The sequence below is a fragment of the Euphorbia lathyris genome, chromosome 5 (genome assembly GCF_963576675.1).
Source record: "Euphorbia lathyris chromosome 5, ddEupLath1.1, whole genome shotgun sequence".
NCBI classification, from domain to species: domain Eukaryota; kingdom Viridiplantae; phylum Streptophyta; class Magnoliopsida; order Malpighiales; family Euphorbiaceae; genus Euphorbia; species Euphorbia lathyris.
The window spans coordinates 72,494,173-72,514,832 of record NC_088914.1 but is presented as its reverse complement, the minus strand read 5'-3'; the positions used below and the strand labels follow the sequence as shown (position 1 = coordinate 72,514,832).

The 20,660-nt window shown below is 35.4% G+C and overlaps 1 long non-coding RNA gene and 1 pseudogene across 4 annotated transcripts; one reads left to right on the top strand and one right to left on the bottom strand.

The window, feature by feature from the left end:
• The first annotated feature begins 597 nt into the window (after positions 1-597).
• On the top strand, positions 598-6,148 carry LOC136229527 (uncharacterized). 4 transcript variants are annotated; one of them, XR_010689157.1, is made up of 9 exons: positions 598-908; positions 1,119-1,213; positions 1,705-1,826; positions 1,913-2,240; positions 2,327-3,402; positions 3,587-3,726; positions 4,148-4,241; positions 4,861-5,012; positions 5,826-6,148. It is a non-coding gene; the product is annotated as an uncharacterized lncRNA (long non-coding RNA). The 4 variants fall into 4 exon arrangements; XR_010689158.1 differs by lacking the exon at positions 5,826-6,148 and having other exon boundaries at positions 2,327-2,840; positions 4,861-5,159; XR_010689156.1 differs by lacking the exon at positions 5,826-6,148 and having other exon boundaries at positions 4,861-5,159.
• Positions 6,149-13,905: 7,757 nt separating this feature from the next.
• On the bottom strand, positions 13,906-18,309 carry LOC136229036 (uncharacterized; annotated as a pseudogene).
• Between the last annotated feature and the right edge of the window lie 2,351 nt (positions 18,310-20,660).

Sequence of the window (20,660 nt, the reverse complement as noted above, 5' to 3'; positions counted from 1 at the left end):
AAATAATAATTCAATTGCTTTATATATAGTCATGCTATATAAACTCCTCTCTAATTCTTCAAAACAACCATTAATCCCTCTCCACAATTATATAATCCAAAAGAAGAGATATATATATATATAGTATTTGTGATATTTATATATCTATAGATGGCTTCATTCACTCATTTCTTCATCATGCACTACAAGAAAATAACAGTTTACCAACGATATTTTACCGACGACAGAGATGTCGTAGTTATTAGTGATGACATACCTACAATTTACCTACAAATCTATCTAACTGAAATTATAAACAAAGATACCTAGAGAATGGAAACGACTTAACGACGACATAAATTGCAAACGACTTTTGGCGTTGGTAATTGTAATGACTTTACGTGTTCATGCCATGTCGTTGGTATTAGATACAACATACCCACAACATACCTACAAAATATTTAATCTAAAAATTATACAAAATAAGTATATGCAATTTACTAATAACTTGCCGACGAAAAAATATTTCCCAAACTTTTCCCTCTAAATTTTCACTATCTCCCGCATATTTCCCTAACTTTCCCTTTTAAATTTTGACTCTCTCTTATTTTCCCTAACTCCCCCACCCCTTCTCTCTCTCTCTCTCTCTGTTTATTTGCTTTCAATCTCTCTAACCTAACCTAAAACCAAAAGGGATTCCGATTTTCCCCAACACACTAGATGCTTATCCTCTCTCGATTTGTAACCTAACTCCTCTATCTTTCTCTCTAGATTTGTCACCCCCCTTCTCTTTCTGTGTCTATCAGTCACCACTCCATCACCCCTATCTCTCTCCATTCCCATCATTTCTATTACTCGGATGGATTGCTCGAAGTCATCCGAAAATTACTCGGATTGAAGAGTTGCAAGCTAGATTTTCTGTATTTTAGGTAAGTTAGCTTTTTAGAGTTACTAATTTTCAGAACGAGTTTGGGGGTTTTAATTTTGAATGGGACTGCTTCGCAGTTAATATTGTTTTTTATTCTTTTTATAGTTCAAGTGATGTTGTTGTCTCAATCTTGTTCCGATTATTCTTTGTAAATTTCTTTGCGTTGACTAGTTAATTGCCAGTGTAATAGAAATTTGATTTCATTTTGTAGGAGTTCCCAACACTTTGAATGTGATCACCAATTTTCCGTTTCTACTTGTTGGTGTTGTGGGTTTTGTCCTCTCAAGGCTGCCTATTTAATATAAGGTCATTTTATTTGCTCTATTGATTTTCCTTTCTTTGTTTTTTGAGTTTTTGCTTTATTGATTTGTGATATTAAAATTTTAGCTTTCGAGGAGAGGTTTGGGGTTGGTTTATGTTCTATGGAGGAATGGTGGGTGTTGTTTTTGGATCTGCTTATTATCACCTTAAGCCACATGACACTAGAGTTATCTGGGACACCTTATTGGTTAGCAATTGTGTTCTATATCTCTGTTTATTTTTATGTGATTCTAATAAATGTAACAATGAATGCGAGAGAAACTAAACCATATTTTTATTACTTGGACCATTTTAGTATGCTATGCCCTATTACGTACTTATTACAACATTGGAAAGTGGAAATTTGTAACCTCTGGTCATATAATTCCCACTTCCACAATTTGGCTAATTAAGAACTATGTTGTTTTCATTATATTATTTTCAATTTTGATCTTTTTTTTTTGTTCATGCTCAATATGGTATTGTGCATTATGCAGATGATGGTAGCATATTCTACCGTTTTCTCTGGCTTTGTTGTGGAAAAAATGGGGCAACGAGTTGGATTAAGTTGTTTGTTTAGACTACTTGTAGTCGTTTTCCTTAACGTGGTTTATGCAAGGTTGGTTTGTTCTCCCTATGTTAGATATGTAAACCCTGTTTGGGTGATACTTTTTCCTTATGATAGATCGGTTGATACTTCTGCAGATGCTGCGCTTATCTCATTAGACAGATTACTCACCTGTGATCTCACTAGTTCATCTTCTTCAAGAAGTTTCTCACAGACCATCAAATCCTGAACTCTTAAATACAAGAGACTCTGCATTCTTTGGAACTCCTCAAGATCAGCACGAGAAGCATCAAATGAAGCACTGTTTTGTTCTTTTATCTTGCCAAAGCATCTCTCGACCAGTGTAGCCACATCAGAATTAGCATCTTGTATTCCAGCACCCTCTAGCAACAACCGCACCATATGATCCTTCTCAGATGAGGCTTGATGTGCTTGTTGAGCAACCATTTCATATTTATGTGCCAGGTCATCCAGCTGCATTTTAATGTATCCCTTTCCTTGTACTTCTGCCAAAAGTGCAGCATTTAATTGTTCCATCTCCTTTTGTGCAGCATCCTTTGTTCTAGCAATCTCATCTTGGAACATAATAATTTCACCTTTCGCCTGGTCAACTGATGCCTTAAGCCAACTTATTCGAGTTTCCAAATGATGAAACTGTTTCTGGTAGATCAAGTAAAGATAATGCATCTTTCAATCTGTGGAATTCCAGCAAATTACTCTTAAGCGCATTTCTCTCCTCCACTGTACATCTGAATTTCTCAACAGTATATGATGATTCAAGCTCAGCTGGTAAACTGGTATGAGACAGGATTTCTTCCAGGCTGTGAAGAATTTGGTTCCTTTGTGAAAGTATTTCCTGCAGAGATGCAACCGAATATACAAGCCATTTCAATCTCCCAATAATATCTGTTGATTCTATTTCATCTGAAATGCTAATCTGGGAAAAAATTGCATCCAAATTTTCAAAAATTGCATTCTTTTGTAACAGTGTTTCCTGAAGTGATGCTACCAGATCTATGAGCCATTGCAACCTATGTTCAATACCTGTAGAGAGAAGTTCTTCAGGTACACTGATCTTAGAAATTACTGATTCACAACTTTCAAGAACAATATTCTTTTGGGAAAGCATTTCCTGTAATGACGCAACCAAGTTTTCACATTTGGCCAACTCCCATATGCACCCCTCAGCAGCCTCAACAGCATTTGACTTCTCCTGCAATTCAACGAGAGATTTCTCAAGCTCACTGGTTTTCTCAGCCAGAGATTGTTTTAGTGAATCCCGCTGCTGAACCAATGCCTTTCCTTTTGTCACGGCCATGCTAAGCTTTTCTTTGGTATTAGCACATCTATTCTTTTCCTGGTCAAACTCCATCTTTACTTTGTCAAGTTCTAAAACTGCTGTAGCTGCCATTGCCTTTTCCTTCTCAACTTCCTCAACCAATTTCCTATTTATATCCTCGAAATGGCTAAGTTTATTCGACATCTCAGCTTCTGTTTTCTTAAGTTCCAGTAATTCACCACGGGCAACACCAAAGACTTTATCATATCCAAACTCCTCTTGCCTTCCAACATTAAATCCTCCCTCAAATAAGCACTGTCTCAGTTGATCAGCTTAAAGAAACCATCTGTACTGCTCCATTGAAAGCTGTAAATTTGTTGTATTTTCTTTCCAATTTTCAAATTATTATGGTGCAGTTTATGATTCATTATTTTGTTTCCATTCCATTTGAAAACTCTCTCGCTTATACTTCTTTTTCATTTGCTGTTTGGAAAGATTAGGGAACTTACGGATTAAGTGTGACTGATAACAGATTAGCGGACCTCAAAGGGCGACCTTGAAGAGATTAGAGAGACAAAGAAAGCATAAGAAAATAGAGTAGGTGCAGGCAGTAGATGTAGCGGATGATCTTTGGCTCTATCAACACTAATGGGCTTTGAAGATCAAGAATGGGTAATTAACTTAGTTGTTGTACTGTGTGCAAAAAATTATTTGATGTTAATATATAATTCTTTTTTATGTTTCTATCAAACCTTAGTTCTATGTGTGGTTTAATTATTTGAAATTGTAAGTAAAAGTTCCATGAAATTAAGATTTTACGATTACTAGGTTTAATGATGGATGGTAACTTTTTTAGTTGTGCTCTGGTTTTTCCCTTTATATGTATTGCCAGTAGTTATGCGTTGTTAGGTCAATGTGCTTGTAAAGTTATGGGTGGTTATGTAGTTTTTATGCCTTTTGAATCTTATTTACATTTTATCATGAAAAAATCTTATTTAGATTCATCAGGTGCGAGAGCTAGTTGAAAAAGAGTCTGAAGATGGCGTATTCGAAATGCTTCACACTGATTAAAAGTTTAATTTTTAATGAGCAGGCTGTAACTAGAATTGCTTTACGTTGGGTCCGACAAGCTTTACTCCTGGAGCACTGATGATATTGTCCGGGTTTGGGATTGCCAATCTAGCCAGGTTTGCTTTATTGGTTGTCTTTAAAATTTAATCGATTTTGCATTTAATTCTCATCCAAATAGAACATAACTTCGTTTCTCAAGTTAAGATTTCTATAAGATTAATGTTTCTAATGGATACAAAATGAAATTTGCACAATATTTTAAGTTTTCACTTGTATTCTTCTATTGAATGAAATACATGCATGTTAGTGATTAGCTTTAGAAATAGATGTGGTCTATAAACAAGATACTGCACGAATTTTGCTTTGAAGTTTCAATATATTATGTGCAGAAGTGTGTAATTCAACTAATTATGAAAACTATATTAATCATATTTTCATGATGTTATTGAAGACTGTGTTGGTCGCTAATAAATTTAGACAATTGTTCTATATTTTTTTTATTAAACGTTCAATAAATACGGCGGCTCATAGTCTAGTTAGAGCTATTAGTTCCAAGTTGTTCACGCGGTGTGGGCATGTCCACTTTTTTTTTTATTATTGTAGTTCTTTCTTCTATATATATATATATATATATATATATATATATATATATATATATATATACACACACACTAAGTTGAGTATGCTCATAGTATTTCATTATTCTGATTAGACCTCTCTATCTTCTCTTTTCAGTTTTTCTATGTCTAACCTATTGTCTTCCGATGACAATTGGAGATCCTTGGATTTTGTTGGTGTACCATATCATTATTTAACTCGGAGACGAGGTTGGTTGCATGATAAGTGAAGGTCCTTGGATTTTTGTTGGTGTAACATATCATGTTAAGGTTGGTTATAGGCTAAATAGCTTCATTTTCTTATATAGCAAAGACATTTTGTCTTATAATTGAGATACTTAAGTTGTGATGGATAAATTATGTTGGTTGTTTGTGGAATGATATAATAATTATTGTGATTTGAAAGGAAATAACATTCTTTAACAATTCGTTTGTTGATTAGAAGTGTAATCTGTACTCTGTATTGAGTTAAAATAATAGTATGTTAATGCGTAATTCAGTCACGACATGCAGACGACTAGTATGTTTGCTTCAACTTACCGATGATACAATTATCAACGACTTACAAACGACATACATTTTAGCAAGGACATACCGACGACATTATTATCAACTCTATACTATACATGGTAGTGAGGACATACCAACGAATAATATCAATAAATTACCGACGACATACATACGACAAAGCATTTACAGACAAATTACCGACAACAAAATTTGTGTGTATTAACGAGGATAATAATTCTATCAGTTAATCACTACAATTTACTAACGACATTGTTGTCCCAAATACAAACGACATAGATTCTGTCGTCGGTAATTAGTTTACCAACAAGCGATTGGCTTCAACATATAATCCGTTGGTATGTCGTCGCTAAAAGAGATTACATACGAAAATATGACAATTACATACAACATTGTGTCGTCGGTAAACTGTTATTTTCTTGTAGTGATGATTCTCATTATCTCAGGTTAAAAAGTTTTTTCACGCTATTTCCCCTTAATAATGATATTACTATTGTTATAATATTATATATTGAGGAAATTTATTAATTTGAAAAAATATATTCTACAATATAGCTGCAGGCATAATCCCGAAGGTGGTGGATGCACAAAGATGTCAAGACACAAGTAAAAGTATAACATATATAAAATCGTGTATGCTTATTACCTGTCGCCAAGTATGCTACCAAAACCATCCAAATGCGGGTGCAAGTGCTCTATGCAATGTTGATCCAATCACCGGAGACTCTACCTGCATTTGTTACTATAATTGCTCCTAGATATATATTTTAAGTATCGACTTATCTTTTTTACACAGTTTATCTAATTTCTTTATAATAATTACTCTTTCATCATAAGAGTAGTCCTTATTTTGTTTTAGGATGAGATAGACAAAGTATAATTAATAAGACAGAAGTATTTGTAAGATGTACCTACATGATTAATAAACATTATAATTATTAATTATTATATATCCCCTTTGATTTTTGTTTCTTCTATTAGTTGGTATTCTTTTGTTATATTTATCTTTTTATAATATTTAATCTTATATCTAGAAGCATGTACAATAGAAGAATGTAGCGAAGGTACCTTTAAGAGTATACAGAATGGTTCGGTTTGCAGTTTTATTCAAAGCTCATTAATTACTACTTTATCTAGAAGATGTCATTTCTATTGCAATCTTGATTGTTAGATTTATTCCATTATGTATCAATATATAATTAATCTCTTACTGTTGATTTTGTTTGTAATGTTAATCTTATTGTTAAAAGTATAAATATTTAGTTTATGTTCCATTTCATATATAACACAATATTGGTTTTGGGAAGGGGATGAAGTAATACATTCGATGAATAAAAAAAGTGATACATATATTTTATGATAGTAATTGATGTTAAAAAATATATGAATGAAAATAATTAATGCCATCAAGGGTAAATTTCACCAATGGTGTACAACTTTTGCCCCATTTCACACTTTGGTGTACAACCTTCAATTTGTCTCAGTAATATATACGAACTTATAGGTGACCTCCTATTTTGGTGTATGGCCGGTTAAAATGACCGGTCAACGCGCCACATCAGCCATTTGACCTATCTAAAAAGTCAAAAATTGACTCACTATATATGCAATTACTAAAATACCCTTCTTTGGGTTTTCTTCCTAAAAAGTTGTTGTCGCTGCCGGTTCATCCGGATTTTCAATTACAAAAATACCTTTGCTGCCTTCTCCGATTTTCTTCCTCTTTCTACTTTGCAGCCTAAATTTCAAACTCCAGCAACACTGAGCAATGATAATTCTCGACATTTTTGTTGAAGGAGCAAGCAGTCCTCTGTTTCACTCGCTTAAAGAAACCCCAAAATCCCCTTCAATGGAAGCCAAAAAAACTTCACTTTTTATTTTCTAATTTTACTCTCTTTTCTTCATCAATCTCTTTCAATCGCTTGGTGAAGCACTTGAAATATTATTGAGTCCAGCGGGTGGAGCGGGTTTTGGATTTGTTAATGCAGTTGAAGTGTTTTCTTCTTCCAAGGATTTCATAGCTGATTATGGAGCTATTAAAAATTGACACCATTCAATGATTCTCTATGGAGAAATTGTGAATTTCTTGTTCTAAAATCTGCTATAATCTATTCATTTTGATTGAGCATTTGGCAGGACATGATCTCCATGGAACTTTCAACGGTCCAGATCGAGATCGAAATCCAAACAAACTCATCACTATATACAAAAATTTAAAAAGGAAACATTGAAGCAAGTACAGAAGTAGAAGATGATAACCATCTCACTGATATTGGGGGACGAAAGGGGTTTGGTAAATTGGACAGGTCCATGGAGACGGGGAGTTCTGGTTAATGGAATAAGGTTCTTTCACTTTGTTTTGTTTTTGTATCCTCTAAAAATTAGAGAGAGAGAAGAGATGAGGTTTAAATCTAGAGAGAGAAATTTAGAGAGAGAATAAAGGAGTTGCATTGGAAAAATGGAGAAGAAGGATGAAAGAGAAAGAAAATTATAATTAGAAACTAGCTTTCATAAAAAAAAAAAGGGTAAAAAAGTAATTCAATAATAATGAGTCCATTTTTTATTTTAAAAGACTTGAAAAATAATGAGGTGGCACATTGACCAATCGTTGACCGGTCATTTTAACCGGAGGTCACCTATAAGTTCGTACATATTAGTGAGACAAATTGAAGGTTGTACACCAAAGTGTGAAATGAAGCAAAGGTTGTACATCACTGATGAAATTTACGCATGTCATCAACTGATTAGTTGAATGTATTGCACTAGGATTATTGTAAATTGTTTTGGAATGAAGTCACTATAATTTTAACCCTATTAACATTAAGTGTAATTTGCAAAAATAAAGCAAAGAAACAATGTAAGACGTACGTACATTTAATAATAATGTTTTTTTGAAAAAATAATAAATTATTTATTAATTGTAATTTCTCCATCCTCCTAATGAAATGATATTGTATCACATATCTACTAGCAATTATAGAAACAAATGCAAGTTAATCTGATGCGCAGATCGATATTGCAATTACCATTGACATCCATATTTGGATGTTTTTTTTTCTCACAAATAAGTGACATGCATGGTTTTATCTCTTATGTTCTTACTTGTGCCTTGTCAATTTTTCGCATAAATAACTGCCGATAATGTAACTGTAATTTTTGTACTAATTATTTTTCAAATTAATTATATTTACCAACTAGTCGAAAACTCGTATGATGCATGAGATTATAAATTTTTTATATTATGTAGATAAATAAATTAATTAAATTTTTTCACTTTTAAATCAGTTTACATTATGTATATTTCAAATTAAAATATATATTTTTTTACTGACTATTCAAATTAAATTAAATTAATTTTGAAAATAAAAATTGATTAAAGTTTTTATAGAAATTTAATTATGTTCCAATGGTTTATTTTTTAAAACTAAGGAATTATAATGTTTTTTAATTTTAATAAATAAATTCTCTTATTTTTTTACTTTTATATATGATTCGTCTACATAAATTAACCCCCTTATTATCTAATTATCACAAACAAACCCCAAAACAAGAACCATGAGTCAAACTCACCATCTCTTCCTTGTCTTACGTCTCTCTTTAATCTATCTTCTTTCTCAAATCAACCAACAATAGTAGCATCTTCTCTTACTCTGATTTACGTTTTTCCATATCTTTTCCCGAATCATTGAACCGAGCTCTCTTAATTCTGATTTAGGCTCACGAGTTCAGCGACTAGACATATCGGGGCTAAAACTATTAAAATGAAATACTAAAATATCAACCTGAGGTTCTAAGAATTTAACCTAGAGCTCTGATACCTGTAACAATCCTAATTTTATCAGATTTAAAATAAAATAATTAAGTATTTATATTTTATTTTTATTTTATTATATATATATATATATATATATATATATATATAAACATTTGTCTTTACCAATTCTAAACCTATTCACTGCTTTTACCTTAAAGAAAAGAAAAAAAAACTGCTTCTTCCTTTGTGAAACATAGCCGTCGTCCATTGAGGGTGGGAGTGAGCGCCTGCAAGTATTAATTTACATTACCTTCCACTCCATTGTTGTTTTCGATTTTTCCGAGGTAGGTGTTTTCCTATTTCATGGTTGCATAGAAATATTTTTTTTATTAATTGAAACTTTATGTCAGATTTTGGTTTTGGGTTCAAATTGTTTTGATGTTCCAATGAGAAATGTAAACATGTCCCTATAACCCCTTTCTTCTTTAATTTAATAAGTAAATGTTTTTCATAATATTAATTTATTTATATATATATATATATATCATTTTCTGGGTGGTTTCAAATCCATGAATGAGAAAGCTTCCTTTTACACAATACCCACCATTTGAAGTATGATATAATTTGATTTTAATTACTATTATTTTATTCTATATTCTTTATTATTATTGTTTGATTTAAAATGTTAAAAGACTAAGTTTTGATTTTGGTTAGATTGATATTTCCTAATTCATTTTTTTCCAGAAAACCCAAAATAGCTATATTTATCAGTGTAAGTATACTGTTTCGTTTCTTTCTCTTTTCTTTCTAAACAAACTTTAACCCCCATTAATTTAGATTCGATCCTAGTTTTAGACCAATTTAATAATGTTTCTCTCTATTTGAATTCATAGGACATAACAATATTCCTTCGGTCGATTGAGTGGCGAGCTATCGGGGTTCTTAGATATATCATTCGTTTGGATACCAGGTGAGTGGTAATTATGGTACACGACACTATTTGATTGAAATATCAGAATTTAAACTGTTTATCAAAAATTAGCGTTTGACGGTATATTTTCGTTCCTAAAAAACGTATAGCTTAAACCTTATGTTTACTAAATATCCTTAGTATTAGAACGTATATTCTGGGAACAGGGCTTTATATTGATTTGTTTTATTATCAGGTACAATGAATTTATTAAAATTTGGTTTGATATGATTTGTAGTTTCTGATACACGATTTATCGCAGTTATTACCTTTGTTTTAGAAATCTGATAATTCGTTCGTTATGATTTTCTGATTTATATATGTATACTATATGTTTTTAAACTGGTACAAGTGCTCAGTATATCTGTATCTGTTATCTGGCCTCTCACTGATCTTCATAACATTAGGTCCTTGCATTTGTCTTTGACTCAGGTTGTCAGTTGTCAGTTTGTCGTCGGTTGTGTCAGCATTAGAATCATGCATAAGATCGGTGAAGGCGATTATCTGTTATCCGTATCTGTTATTGGTAGCGCTTACCATTTATCTGGCCCTGGTGGTGTGCAGTATCACCACTATGTTACACTGTACCATGTGTTTTAAAGATTTTGTCTTATCTTCTGATTATTCTAATATCTGATATTTTGAAAGGCTTCAGTATTATTTTTGACAATTGATTACCAGTACTTTGATTTGATTATCTAATATTGACTCTTTTGTTTAACTGATTTTGAATACTACATTTGAAACTATATTTATCATAATTTAAAAGTATCAGCCTGTCTGCCTGTTCCTTTTCTGTTGTGTGCTATAGCTACTGCTCACTGAGGTTTTCGCTCGTATAGACGAAAATCTCATACCACGTTGAATATTTCTTTTTCAGATTAAGGTCCCTGTTCGTGAGGTAACCCTTAGATTGATGTTGAAGGAGACTGCTTAATGATTTAGCTTTATACTATTTTTGGAGACTTTTGATTATTGAGATTTGACTCGAATAGTTTGATTCTTTTAAGGTTTATTGATGTAATTGAGATAACTTTGATATTCTGTTAGTAAATTTTGGAAATTCTATTAGTTCAGAATTAAGGCTAGCATAGATTAAAGATTACTTAATTTATGCGTCGGTCATGGCCTGGTTTGGGTCGTGACAAAGGTGGTATCAGAGCGCCCAGGTTTAGGTTCTTATAGACTTACTGTATAGGATTCACATGTTCTGTTTGTATCCCTTATCTTGCTTATCTATCTGGGTCTTCCTATTTACTCATTTTCAATACCTCCTTTGCTAAAGTGTCTAATTCTGCTGCATGGATAGGTGATCATGCCTCCTAAAGGAAGAAAAAGAGGTAAGAATACGGTTAATGTTAGTACTAGGAGTAGGGTGACCGTTGAGAATTCATCCCAACTTGATAGGGGAGCTTCACACCCTATTGGAGGAGCAGCTCCAGCATCTGAACCAATATTCCAACCAGTTGGAGGGTCATCTCAGCCCACTCGTACAGCTTCAGCCTCTCAGCCTGCTCAAATATCTAACACTGATTTGGCTGCTGGATTGCAAGGGGTCTTCCAAGCAGTTGAAAGACTAACAAATGTGGTAGGTGAAAACAGACAACCAAGAACTACAGGATATGCTATACCTAATGATAGAGCCCAATTACAGGATCTCAGTGACTTCTTAAGGTTACAACCTCCAAAGTTTTCAGGTGAGGATTCTGTAACAGATCTTATGGATTTTCTGGATGCTATGGACAGATGTTATGAGGTCTTGGGGTGCACCAGTGCTAGGATGGTATTGTTAGCATGGAATCAGTTACAAGGAGTGGCACGTAGTTGGTATCTTTCCAAGAGAGGGAATGGACTTGATAACGCTTTCCTTTGGCCACAGTTCCGTGAGTCTTTCTTAGAGAGGTTCCTTCCTCCTAGTGTTAAGGAAGCTAAAGCTTTAGAGTTTGAAGTGCTGAAGCAGGGTGGTATGACTGTGAGTGAATATGAAATGAAATTCACTCGACTTGCTCGTTTTGGAGAGCATCTTATTCCAACTGAAGAGAGGAAGGCAAGGAGGTTTGAAAGGGGACTTCGGGACAAACTGTTAGACCGAATTGCTCCTCTATGATTATCTAGCTTTGAGGAAGTGGTGGATCGATCCAGGCAGATGGAGATGTTTGATGATCAACGTAGGGCTCGTGATCAGAACAAACGTGCTCGATATGACAACTAGAGTGGTCAACATAGTAAGGGAAGTAACTATGCAGTATCTCATGGGTCCCATTCCTTACCTGGTCAAGGAGGGCAGTACTCCAAGAATAATCAGAGATATGGTCAGAGAGCTCAGTTTACTGGTACTCAGAATAGTCAAAGTTCCTCTAGATCGTCATTCCCTACTTGCCAGCTTTGCGGTAAATTCCATGGTAACTCTCTATGCCATCGAGTAACTGGGGCTTGTTTTGGTTGTGGTCAGGTGGGACATAGAAGAAAGGATTGCCCAAGCAGTAACACAACACTAGCTGTGAGTCAGGATACAGATTCTGCTCCTTTTATCGGTACTCAGCCATCTTCTCAGTATGGTGGTAGAGGCCAGAGTTCAGGAGGTCGAGGTCAGGGTGGTCAAGGCCCCAATTCAGCTCCTAATCATGCAACAACATGTCAAGGTCAGTCTAGAGCCTTTGCTCTGACACAGCAGGATGCTCAAGCATCTAATGCAGTGGTGACAGGTACCATTTCTATATGTTCATTTGATGCTAGAGTTTTGATTGATCCTGGTGCTACACATTCCTTTGTTTCTCCTTGTTTTTCTATGAAATTTGGTGTACCACCCACTATGTTAGACTGTCCTTTATCTGTGGCAACACCTATAGGAGATGTCCTTGACATAAATCTAACTTTTAAGAATTTCATAGTAAAAGTAGGGGAAAGGGAACTCTTAGCTGATCTTGTATTACTTGAAATGTTAGATTTTGATGTGCTTTTGGGAATGGATTGGTTAGCCTCATATCATGCCTCTTTAAACTGTTATAGCAAGTTAGTAACTTTCAAAATTCCTGGGGAGATAGAATTTCAATTTCAAGGAGATCATAGCATGGCTCCACATAGTCTTATTTCTGCTATTACTGCAAGAAGATTGTTGTATAAGAACTGTGAAGGGTTTCTAGCCTATGTTAAAGATACTCAAGCCATGGGTATCGAGTTGGAGAATGTTGATGTGGTGAATGAGTTTATTGACGTCTTTCCGGAAGATTTTCCAGGTTTGCCACCTAAGAGAGTAATCGATTTCTGTGTTGACTTAGCACCCGAAACAAGACCCATATCTATGCCTCCTTGCCAAATGGCTCCTGCTGAACTAAAGGAGTTGAAGGAACAACTGCAAGACTTGCTGATGCGAACCCACGAGGAACAGTGCCTCGAAAACCCGACAACTAGATTTGATCCCTAGGAAAGCTAACGAATCAGGGTCGGACATAAAAGAACCCTTACAAAACTAGGTTGTAAAGACCCAATCCCAGTCTCCAACAATTAAGGATTTTAATCCCGAACTGTTCAAAGTAGTAACCCAAAGAACACAAGAGAAATCACTCACAAACTCTTTTTCTTATTTAATCAAAGGTGCCTTTTACAAATGAAAGGGCTCACCCTTAAATACATAAAACACAAATAAACTATGACTAGAATTGCCCCTTATGTACCTTAAACAATAACAATAGTACAAGGGTAATTAGGGAATTAACTTAGGCAACCATAAAAACAAAATACTACATAAATGTTTCCATACAATGAAAACCCAATAATGAAAAACCAAGTCAATTCATATGGAATTGATAAGGTTCACATTGTGTTGAATTTGTCATTTTGACCATTGAAATAATTAAATCAATTCATATTGAATTGATTTTATTTTCCCAATAAATCCAAATGGTTAAAATTCACATGGTGATTTTTGACTCAATTTCACCGCTTGTTTTGTTTAGTCCATGTTCGGTTTCTTTGATGTGTCCTCTTTCCGAATAACCAGAGAGGTATGAAAAAGTTATAGCTTCTTGAATTCCACCAGTGTCAATTTGGTCCGACATATCCAACATTTGCACCACATATGTTTGGAGCTCCTCTTCAAGCTGCTTAGCACGTGCTCGAGTAACAGGTCCATCTGGTTGACGTATTCGCTCCATATGAGAATCCGGATTTTCAACCCGGGTTATATCATTCCCTCCCTCCTCAGAAGGATTCGACCTCGAATCAGAATCTGCGTCATAAAAAGATAAATCAGTAACATTAAAAGTAGCAGATACATTATACTCACCAGGTAAATCAATTTTGTCAGCGTTGTCATTAACACGCTCCAAAACTCAAAAAGGACCATCGCCTCGGGGTTGAAGCTTATTTTTACGAAGTCCTGGAAATCTCCCTTTTTGAAAATGCACCCACACTAAATCACCAGGTGCAAACACAACTCGTTTACGATGTTTATTTACTTTAGAAGCAACCTTTCTATTTTTTTCTTCAATGTGCTTGCGAACCTTCTCATGAATGGATTGCACCAATTCTGCCTTTTTAGCACCATCTGTGCTAGACCTGGCATCCACAGGTAAAGGTAGTAAGTCCATAGGAGTAAGAGGGTTAAGACCATAAACAACTTCAAATGGTGAAAACAAAGTAGCGGAGTGAATACTACGATTATATGCAAATTCTACCATAGGTAAACACTATTCCCAATTCTTAAGATTTTTCCCAACCACAGTACGCAAAATTTGACCAAGAGTTCGATTAACGACCTCGGGTTGTCCATCCGTTTGAGGATGATAAGCAGTAGAATACAAAAGCTTAGTGCCCAATCGACTCCACAAAACACGCCAAAAATAACTTAAAAATTTAGCATCTCAGTCGGATACTATAGTTTTTGGTATTCCATGCAACTTTACGACCTCTCGAAAGAAAAGGTCAGCAACATTGGTAGCATCATCGGTTTTATTGCATGCAATGAAATGTGACATTTTGCTAAACCTATCAACCACAACAAAAATGGAATCACGACCTTTTTTTGTCCTAGGTAACCCAACAATAAAATCCATAGAAATATCTACCCAGGGTTCTGTAAGCACGGGTAACGGTGTATAGAGACCTTGGGACAAAACCTTAGACTTAGCCTTTTTACAAGCGATGCACCTAGAACAAAGTCTGTTGACATCCCTACGTATTTTTGGCCAAAAGAAATGTTCATGCAAAATATCGAAAGTCTTACGAACCCCAAAATGTCCCATCAGTCCACCATCGTGGGCTTCCTGGACAAGCAATTCTTGATATGAACATTGTGGCACACATAGTCTATTTTCACGGAATAAAAAGCCATCAAGTAAATAGAATTTATCCACCGCAGTCTTACCGCATGCAAGATACATATCACCAAAATCAACATCACCTTTATACAACTCCTTAAGATGTGTAAATCCCAAGAGCTTAATATTCAAGGAACTTAAAAGAATATACATGCGCGATAGTGCATCAGCCACCACATTTTCTTTACCTTGCTTGTATTGAATAGTATATGGAAAAGTCTCAATAAACTCCATCCACCGGGCATGTCGTCTATTCAACTTACCTTGTCCCTTGAGGTGTTTTAGGGACTCGTGATCAGAATGAATAACAAACTCCTTAGGCCAAAGGTAATGCTGCCATGTTTCCAATGCCCTCACTAGAGCATATAACTCTTTGTCATAAGTGGGGTAATTAAGTGCAGCCCCACTCAACTTCTCACTAAAGAAAGCAATTGGTCTTTTATCCTGCATCAAAACATCACCAATACCTATGCCGGAGGCATCACATTCAATCTCAAATGCTTTCTCAAAGTTAGGTAATGCAAGTACAGGAGCAGAACATAATTTATCCTTCAAAGTATTAAAAGCATTCTCCTGTTCTATTCCCCATGAAAATCCTACTGTCTTTTTAATCACTTCGGTGAGGGGAGCAGCTAAAGTGCTAAAGTCCCTCACAAATCGTCTGTAGAATGATGCTAAGCCATGAAAGCTTTGCACCTCAGACACACTACTAGGTGTAGGCCAATCGCGGATTGCCTTAACCTTTTCCTCGTCTACTTTAATTCCTTTAGCAGACACAAGATAACCAAGGAAAATAATTTGGTCTGTGCAAAAGGAACATTTAGACAAGTTAGCATATAATTGTTCTTTTCTAAGCACATCAAAGACACTCCTTAAGTGACCTAAATGCTCTTCTAAAGACCTACTATATACCAATATGTCATCAAAGTAGACCACCACAAACTTGCCTATAAATGCACGCAACATATGATTCATTAAGCGCATAAAAGTTGACGGTGCATTGGTCAGACCAAAAGGCATAACGAGCCATTCATACAATCTGTGTTTAGTTTTAAATGCGGTTTTCCATTCATCCCCTTCTTTCATCCTAATCTGATGGTATCCACTTTTCAAGTCTATTTTACTAAACACAATAGCTCCATGTAATTCATCCAACATATCATCTAACCTAGGAATATGGTGACGATATTTTACCGTAATGTTGTTGACGGCTCGACAATCAACACACATTCTCCAACTTCCGTCTTTTTTTGGAACAAGAAGCACAGGTACGGCACATGGGCTCATCGACTCCCTCACATACCCTTTAGCAAGTAACTCCTCTACTTGACGTTGTAACTCCTTCGTTTCCTCAGGATTACACCGATATGCTGGACGGTTAGGAATGACTGCCCCAGGTACTAGGTCGATCTGATGTTCGATGCCCCGAATAGGTGGTAATCCTTCAGGCAATTCCTCGGGCATGGCATCTTGATATTCCTGCAAAAGTGAAATACAAGAACTAGGCAGGACATTATTAGCTTGACTTACATATGCTTCTCTATAAACAAGTAATAAGACAGGCTTATTTACAGAAAGAGCATACTTAACCTCGCTGGACCTTGCAAAGAAATTAACCTTACCCCGCCCCACACTATTATTCTCTCTTGACTCTCCTTTTGCATGTGGCCCATCTCCTTTTGTAATTTCAGAATTATTTTTACCTCGGCTCTCTCGCTCTTTGGCCACATCATTATCTATTCTCTCATTTTTTTTTGAATTTTGCTTTTCTCTCACCAAATCCTCATTTTCATCACTCTTCTCACCATGCTTTTCTCTCGACTCTCGGTTATCATCAGATGATACATGAGTTTTATTATAAACAGCCCCACTATGATTTCTAAGCTTGATTTGGTCTTCATAGACCTCTGTAGGCGTTAAGGGAGCTAAAACAATTTTTTTACCAACATGTTCAAAACTATAATGGTTCTTTCTCCCTAAATGAATAGCATCTCTATCAAACTGCCATGGTCTACCTAACAAAATATGACCAGCTTGCATGGGTACTACATCACACAGTATTTCATCTTTGTATTGCCCAATTTTGAGTGACACTAAGACTTGTCTATTTACTTTAATCTCCCCACAATCATTTAACCATTGTAATTTATAAGGGCGCGGGTGCTTTGTGACCGGTAACCCTAGCTTCTCTACTAAGGTGGTACTAGCTACATTAGCACAACTACCACTATCAATAATCACACTACATACCTTGCCTTGCACGAGACATCGAGTGTGGAAGATGTTTTCCCGTTGTATCTTGTCCTCGACAATCTTCATTTGAGAATTCAATAGTCGTAAGACGACTAATGACTCCCCTCGTTCGGCTGTAGTGAAGCCTTCCGCCTCCTCAGAGTCTTCGTCTTCTTCTTCGGCCTCATCACAGTCACTTTCAGTGTCAGTGACTACTTCTCCGCCCCTCATGATCATGGCTCGTCTATTTATGCATTCGGATGCTATGTGACCGAATCCCAAACATTTGAAACACTGAAGTTTGCTTGGTCTCGGTTTCTCTTCTCCCTTCTGCTTATTTTTGTCAATCGAGTCTGACTTGTGTTTGGCATTGTCAAACTTTGAAGGAAATCTGCTTCCTTTCTCTTGGTTACCCCACCGGTTCTTCCAATTAGAGTTAGAAGATGATGAACCTCCCGCGTAGGATTTGTCATACTTTCTCTCCTTGAGTTGTCGTTCTACTATCTTTGCTGCATGTACCATATCTTCCACGTCTACACAGTGTTGCAACTCGACAATATTAGCTATGTCCCGATTAAGACCAGCTAAAAATCGAGACTTGGTAGCTCTTCGATCTTCAACGACATCGGCTCTCAACATTGCTATCTCCATCTCCTTGAAATATGCCTCTACACTCTTTGAACCTTGTTGAAGGACTTGCAATTTTCTATATAAACCTTCATAGTAGTCATTAGGGACAAACCGCTTTCTCATAACAGTTTTCATTTCATCCCACGATTCAACTTGCGGCTCTCTACATCTGGTTCTCGTGGTGACAAGTTGATCCCACCAGACTAATGCATAATCTGTGAACTCAATTACTGCTGCTCTCACCTTCTTCTCCTCTGAATAATTGTGACAGTCGAATATGAGTTCAATTTTTTTCTCCCATTCTAGGTAAGCTTCAGGATCGCTTTTACCATTGAACGAGGGAATTATTAGTTTTACATTTCCAAGACCCCTGTCATCTCTAGCATTATCATCCCGCTGTCTATTCCATCTTTCTTCATTATCACGCCGGTTTTCTCCACCAACTCGATTTGCTTCTAGAGCAATTCGATGACTTTCCTCCATGGCGTCCATACGTTCCATCAATCGGTTTAGCATCGTTAACACTTGATCGTCTGCCATATTATTGTGCAAAAGAAATTTAAATAGATCAAGTAAAATATAATAAAAAAAAGCCTCACGATTCACTCGGTGTTTCACTCGATTTTTTTTTGGCTATTCTCTCTAATATACTCACCACTCTGTGCCTTTTACCACTCGATTTCTCTTATAGTGTTCTTTAAAGAACTCAGTAGAACCAATTCAGTTTAAAAATCTTAACAGTCAAAAACCAAAATTTAATCGTACAACTTAAGAAGCAAAAACGTTAAACAATGAACGGAACGCAGTTAAGCAACTCGATAACCAAAATATAATATTTACGATTTGGAAATTTAATAGATAAAAAGAAAAAAAAAATGGAATTAAGATTTAAAAATAGAAGTTTCTATACTTAATATTTCTTTTTTTTATATCAACTGTAATTTTTTTTTGTGCATAGTCTTTTTTTTTAATGCACTTTTTTTGGATTTTTTTTTACTATGCTTTTGTTGAATTTTTTGTTTTAATTTACAAAAAGAAATCAAACACCATAATTGATGGACCCTTCAAAAGAAAAAAAAATGATATTTATCTCCTTGTCACGTGAATGTGGCAGGAAGATTTTTTTTTGAACACAAAACTCAAGGAAATATTAACCAAGGTATTTAGGAACAATATTAAGATAATGATTCAAAATTCTAAAATAAACAGAAATTCTAATTAATTTTTTTTTTGAGATTTTGGATAAAAAAATAAAAAAAATTACGGATAGTTAAAACCTGAAAAGTTAGAGCTCAGCTCTGATACCAAACTGATGCGAACCCACGAGGAACAGTGCCTCGAAAACCCGACAACTAGATTTGATCCCTAGGAAAGCTAACGAATCAGGGTCGGACAGAAAAGAACCCTTACAAAACTAGGTTGTAAAGACCCAATCCCAGTCTCCAACAATTAGAATTTTAATCCCGAACTGTTCAAAGTAGTGCCCCAAAGAACACAAGAGAAATCACTCACAAACTCTTTTTCTTATTTAATCAAAGGTGCCTTTTACAAATGAAAGGGCTCACCCTTAAATACATAAAACACAAATAAACTATGACTAGAATTGCCCCTTATGTACCTTAAACAATAACAATAGTACAAGGGTAATTAGGGAATTAACTTAGTCAACCATAAAAACAAAATACTACATAAATGTTTCCATACAATGAAAACCCAATAATGAAAAACCAAGTCAATTCATATGGAATTGATAAGGTTCACATTGTGTTGAATTTGTCATTTTGACCATTGAAATAATTAAATCAATTCATATTGAATTGATTTTATTTTCCCAATAAATCCAAATGGTTAAAATTCACATGGTGATTTTTGACTCAATTTCACCGCTTGTTTTGTTTAGTCCATGTTCGGTTTCTTTGATGTGTCCGCTTTCCGAATAACCAGAAAGGTATGAAAAAGTTATAGCTTCTTGAATTCCACTAGTGTCAATTTGGTCCGACATATCCAACATTTGCACCACATATGTTTGGAGCTCCTCTTCAAACTGCTTAGCACGTGCTCGAGTAACAGGTCCATCTGGTTGACGTATTCGCTCCATATGAGAATCCGGATTTTCAACCCGGGTTATATCACTTGCTTGACAAAGGGTTCATCCGCCCTAGTGTCTCTCCTTGGGGTGCTCCTGTGTTGTTTGTGAAGAAGAAAGATGGATCAATGAGATTGTGCATTGATTATCGACAATTGAACAAGGTCACAATACGTAACAAATACCATCTTCCTCGAATTGATGATCTATTTGATCAGCTCCAGGGTGCAAAGTACTTTTCTAAGATCGATCTGAGGTCCGGTTATCATCAGTTGCGGGTTAAAAATATTGACATACCTAAGACAGCTTTCAGGACTAGGTAAGGTCACTATGAATTTCTGGTGATGCCTTTTGGTCTCACTAATGCTCCTGCAGCTTTTATGGATCTAATGAATAGGGT